Here is a 6261-nt window from a genome sequence, read left to right as displayed (position 1 = left end):
AGGCAGGAAGGGCCAGACTGAGACAGGGCCTAGAGTGAGTCAGGTGGCTGGGCCAACCTTTATTTTACCCTGACCATGTGATCAGGATACAGCAGCAGAGTAAACATTGTTACAGTCAATTTCACCAGAACACGAGGTGGTGCATGCTGCTGCCAGGCCCGGCGACAGTCTCCACAGACACTCTGACAACTCTGCCATGCCAAAGTGAGGAAGACTGGCAACCCACACACACACATAAAAGATCTACGTGGCATACACATGCACAGCATTTCTAAGTGACCCCAAACTTTTGAATGGTAGTGTATGTGTGGGCTTCTCTCTCTCTTTTTATCTCTCTCTTTCCCTCTTTCTCTCTCTCACTCTCAATCACTCCCCCCCCCCTCAACATATCCAGCTGGAACCTGTGCTAGACTGACTGGCTGGCTGCCTGCCCTGTCCTTGGGCCCTATGTAGTCCTAGTGGAACTTGTGTGTGTTTAGATAACAACATCAGACAACATCAGTCAGACAGACTGACTACCATACAGTGCTGAGGACCCTACATAATGCTGATGATGTCACACGTGTCCTGTAATGACAACATCAGACGGAATCACTGCCTCCAGTGATGATGTCAAAGAGATGATAAATTACAAACACTCTCGTCCTCCCTCAAACACCAATATCCAGGCAATGTCAATACTACAGGCAAATGACTCAGTCTAACTACATTAGCCAAGCCTCAGTTCTAACACTACTTGTCTGTTTATTGAACACCTTTAGACCAGTACCCCCTATACTTGTCTCTGCTCTACTTGAGAAAAAAGCGATTGACACACACACATGCCATAGGGTGTTCTCAGTGTAGAGTAGTCCACAAACCAAACTAACCATGTCTAATTAGATGTTTTTTACCTCACGTTTGCGAGGAATGTGTCCCAAAATGTATCAGAGACGTCCTTTCTCCGTTTGTCTATTCTTTTCTTTCTTTAATGGATAGCACAAGTTGGCAGTGAACCTCAATCCCACAGCCTGGCCCCTTTAATATTAGTACAACAAGAGACAACTCAGTATAATATCTTCTTAGTCTCCACTTCACTAATAAACATCATTACCCATGAGTCTTCATGGCCCTGGAAATGCTCAAGCAATGTGCCAACTGTGTCTGAGGCTCGACAATGTCTTTCTTCCCCTTTCTATCCCTTTGCATATCTTAACACCAAAGTGTGGTTTATGACTGTCTGAATCCCCTCTTTCTATCATTCACTTCTTCTCTTTATCTAATTAGAAACAAGATTTGGATCAATTCCATCTCAATTCCACTTGTCATTACACAAAATGAACTGGACTCCAAAGGGGAAAATCAATGGCCAATTCAAGTGTTGAAATAGAACTCCTCAACCCCCGGCTTAGAGCAGTAGGTAGCTAAAACACTTTCACTAAGAGCAGCGTATCATGACTTCCACCTCACTGAGTCACTGTTAGTTAACACAAGAGGGAGAGAGCTTACTGCACAGAGACAGCACACACACGTTTGCACTCACATGCACACAAACACGAGAAAGCAGAGAGGCTTACCTAATAGTGGGCTCCTATCAACTGTGAAATCCCCAAAGAATATCTACTGCACTTTCATATGTCTACTGTGTGTGAGAGAGAAAGGGTTGAGACGGTGTAGGGGTGGAGACTATGTATAAGAGAGAGAGAGAGAGAGAGAGAGATTTACTGTAGTTGGTTTAAATTGCACTTTGCCCCTGCCTTTTCAAGTAATGACATCTATTGACTGCTGCTGATTCAGTGTGTGTGTGTGTGTGTGTGTGTGTGTGTGTGTGTGTGTGTGTGTGTGTGTGTGTGTGTGTGTGTGTGTGTGTGTGTGTGTGTGCCAACGTACGTGCTGTGCATGGCCTTTATTACTTTCTTACTTATGCACATCACTACCTTCGGAGCAAATCAAATCAAATCAAATAAAGGTGTATTTTGTCAGATGCGCCGAATACAACAAGTGTAGGACCTCTATACCAGGCGGTATAACCAAGTCCTTAACCAACAATGCAGTGTTAAGAAAAATATGTTTTAAGAAAGTATTTACTAGAATAAACTGAAGTAAAAAATGTATAATAAATAAGAAAATATAAAAATAACAAATAATTAAAGAGCAACAATAAACCAAAAGTGTGTGCGGGGGCAAATGAAGACATTTGCCAGTTGGTCAGCGCATGCTTAGAGGACACATCCTGGTAATCTGTCTGGCCCTGAGGCCTTGCGAATGCTGACACGTTTAAAAGTATTACTCACATCGGCTACGGAGAGCGTGATCACACAGTCTTCTTGAACAGCTGACGGTCTCATGCATGCTTCAGTGTTGCTTGCCTTGAAGCAAGCATAGAAGTAATTTAGCTCGTCTGGTAGGCTCGTGTCACTGGGCAGCTTGCAGCTGTGCTTCCCTTTGTCTACACCTGTTGTATTCGGCACACGTGACAAATACATTTGCTCTGACTTGATTTGATAGTCTTGATCGGAGCTCATCCATTTTATTATCCAATGATTGCACGTTGGCTAATAGGACTGATGGTAGAGGCAGATTATGCACTCTCCGTCTGATCCTTACAAGGCACCCCGACCTACGTCCCCAATATCTCTTTCTCTTCTTTATGACAATCACAGGGATTTGGGCCTTGTCTGGTGTCTGAAGTAAATCCTTTGTGTCTGACTCGTTAAAGAAAACATCTTTGTCCAGTTCGAGGTGAGTAACCGCTGTGCTGATTGATATCCAGAAGCTCTTTTCAGTTAAAGAAGACGGTAGCAGAAACATTATGCACAAAATAAGTTACAAATAACGTGAAAAAACACACACAATAGCACAATTAGTTAGGAGCCTGTAAATCGGCATCCATCTCCTACCACGCCATATCAGCATATAGGCTATCGAAGACTCCTCTCCAGCACACTCTGTTCACAGTTGGCTTCTATCCAGCTAGCCAATCAAGAAGTTGTTTTCTCATAGCTTCTTCAACTATATAATTAACTGCTACAATTATATCTGGCCACAAAATAAGAAGGCCTCTCTTTGAAGCCTCAAGTGGCAGGGGGAAAAGGCTGTAATGTGACCTGTATCCATTAGATGGTGCCAGAAGACTATTGTTTGAGTCAGTAGCGAGCTCATTTAGGCATAGAAATGTAAACAGTATTTTATGTCAAACGTATTTGTTTATGCATGAACACAGTTAGACGCATTTATGTCGAGTTGTCGAGTAAATAAGCAGAAATATTATACAAATCCAGCAAAAGTACCATAACAAACATTTACACTTTCCCATAGATTACCAATTATACTGACCAGATCTCTAGTGGTCGCTCTAACAAACGTATTCAGAAATATCCAAGGGAGCAAGATCAGGTGGGACCATTCTAGCCAATGAGAGGGCAGATACGCGTGTAAACAACGTTTGCCACTATTTAACACAGCTACAGTCGCAATTGGCTATATCGTAAAAATTTATGAAAACAAAAATGTGCTTTTTGGTCCTAATATAAGGTTAGCAGTGTGTTTAAGGTTAGGATTATATTTAAAATCACATTTTAAGAAAATAAATTGTATTAATAGGCCCCCGCCTTTATGACGTTGTAACCGTGACAACTCGTGGCGACCAGGCACAACTTTTTATTTTTTATATTTTTATTAATATCAAATCAATACATAAAGCACATGAGGGAACACAAGCATACATAGATTACAAACAATAGACAATCGAGCTAGGGGGTACAATATCACATTACAATTACACAAGGACCTTAAGGGACATGCATATACTTACAATTCTAACAGCTTTTTTGTTAGTAGAGCATTTAACCGTCTTAAAATACAGTTCAATTTCTTTTTGTAGGGTACGAAAATGTGGTTTTCTGTTTGTAAATTTACATTTGTGTATATGAAATTTGGCCAAAAGAATAATGAAATTAATTACATAAAAATAATTCCGCTTGTTTTCTATTGTATGTAAAGAATCCAAACAGTACATCTCTCCACAATAGTGTAAAATCTTCATAAATGTGTTCAATTATAAACCTACTGATGTCTTGCCACAGTTTTCTTACATGCATACAATGCCAAAAAAGATGCACAACTGTTTCTGGGTGGTCATTACAAAAGGAGCAATTTGAGTTAATGTTTTCCTTAAACTTCTTCATATAGTGGTTGGCAGGATAATATTTATGAATAATTTTAAAGGAAACTTCCTTAATTTTGTTAACAAGTAGGTATGTGTGTGGCAACATCCAAACTTTTTTCCAACCGATATTATCAATAAATCCATTCCAATAAGGAGTGACATAAGGTATAGATACAACTTCCTGCTGAAACAAGGATCGTATCGCTCTGTTGTTGAATGGACCAAAAGAGAAACAAATCTTTCCTACTGATGAGTCAACAGGGTCAATAGAAGGTAGGCTCTGAGGGTCAGCTCTTGACATGTTCCTGAATAACATAGCAACACCTGAGGGAATGGCATCTAAAACAATTGCAAAATCTTTAGGTGTTACAGGGACCTTGTAAAGTGATAATAATTATTTATAACTGAGTAAAAGACCCTCTGCATTTACCAGTTGGCTCACCAATAGGATATTATTTCGGAACCAATATTCTAAAAACAGAGAGGTATTTTTATACAATATATCCCGATTATTCCATATATAATATCTGTGTGGAGAAAAATTGTGTTTATAAATTAAGGACCATGACAAGAAAACCTGCCGATGAAAAGCAGAAAGTTTCACTGGAACTTTGTCAATATTATAATTGCTAAACAACATGAAGTTAAGGCCACCAAAAGTAGAGAAGACATGATGAGGAATAAAATTCCAGATAGAAGTGGGTCTTCTTAGGAATTGTTTTATCCAATTGATCTTAAAAGTATTATTTAAAGTAGTAAAATCCAGAAAATTGTTCATTACAACAGTTTTCCTAATGTAATGGGTACGGTTTCTCCAAAGAAAGTTGAAAAGCATCTGGTCTATCTCCTTGCTTATTTTACAGTCAAGATATAAAGATAGAGCACCATATGTTAGTCTAGAGATACCTTCAGCCTTGGTTATTAGGACTCTACCTTTTAAAGATAGGTCCCTCTGTAGCCATTGATTTAGTTTCTTCTGGGTTTTTTTAATAAGAGGGTTAAAATTTAGTAAGCCTCTAGACTTCTGATCCTTTGTAATGGTTATGCCTAAATATGGAAGTTCTTCTTTTACTGGAATACCATAATATGAAGGTGTCACACAATCTTTAACAGCCATGAGTTCACATTTCTTAAAGTTAAGATATAGACCAGACGCTTTGGAAAAGGATTGTAATCACATTGATCGATATGGGAATTTGGTTAGCGTCTTTCAGAAAAAGTGTAGTATCGTCAGCCAGCTGGCTTATAATAATTTCTTTACCAGCTACAGAATTTGCAAGAAGTTGGGTGATTAATAAAAACAGGTACGGAGAGATAGGACAACCTTGCCTAATTCCTCTCTTTAACTCAAATCTAGGTGAGGTGCCATATTTCAATTTGATAGAGCTGTTACCATTTGCATAGAGAGTCTTAATAGCCTTACAGAAAAAATCCCCAAAGCCAAGTCTCTCAAGGGAGTGGAAGAGGAACTGATGCTCTACTGTGTCAAATGATTTATAAAAATCTAAATAATATCATAATATGAAGCTATCCTCAGTTATTAGGTCTGAGTAGTCAAGTATGTCTAATACTAGTCTGACATTGTTAGAAATATGTCTGTTCCTCATGAAGCCAGACTGTGTTTCATCAATGATTGCATCCAGGACTTCTTTAATTATTTTTGCAAGTAGTGAGGCTAATATCTTATAGTCATTATTAAGAAGACAAATTGGACACCAGTTATCGATGAGCAGCACTTCTTTTTTAGGTTTAGGTATCAGTGTTATTAACCCCTGAATCATTGTAGGAGGGAGAACATTGTTTTTAATACTCTCTAAAAAGACTTCAAATAGGAAGGAAGCTACTTGTTCAGAAAATCATTTGTAAAATTCTGATGTAGACCAGGCACAACTCTATGGAACGCGGTTTGGGTCTTTGCATGTCAAAATGATTTGACACATCAAATAACTATGGAACGCCGTTTGGTTCTTTGCGTGTCAGAAAAGAAGCATGTCAAATAACACAATTTGACGCGTCAAATAAGCTTGCTGACCAATCAGGACCTGAATATTACTGCGCTTCGCGTAATCATTTAACATGTTCATGATTATTTTACGTAGATATGACACAATAAT

General features: G+C 38.9%; 1 protein-coding gene across 2 annotated transcripts in view; it reads right to left on the bottom strand.

Moving 5' to 3' along the window:
• tns3.2 (tensin 3, tandem duplicate 2) overlaps positions 1–3411 on the bottom strand; it is a 96683-nt gene extending 93272 nt beyond the window's left edge. The window contains exon 1 of one of the 2 annotated variants that reach the window (XM_031785707.1): positions 3316–3411. The gene's annotated coding sequence lies outside the window, so the exon portion shown is untranslated. Of the gene's footprint in view, positions 1–1556; positions 1665–3315 lie in introns of those variants that run through there. The other variant, XM_031785706.1, reaches the window with a different exon arrangement.
• Between the last annotated feature and the right edge of the window lie 2850 nt (positions 3412–6261).

Source organism: Oncorhynchus kisutch, linkage group LG13 (genome assembly GCF_002021735.2).
Source record: "Oncorhynchus kisutch isolate 150728-3 linkage group LG13, Okis_V2, whole genome shotgun sequence".
Lineage (NCBI taxonomy): Eukaryota > Metazoa > Chordata > Actinopteri > Salmoniformes > Salmonidae > Oncorhynchus > Oncorhynchus kisutch.
This window is presented reverse-complemented; position numbering and strand designations above follow the sequence as displayed.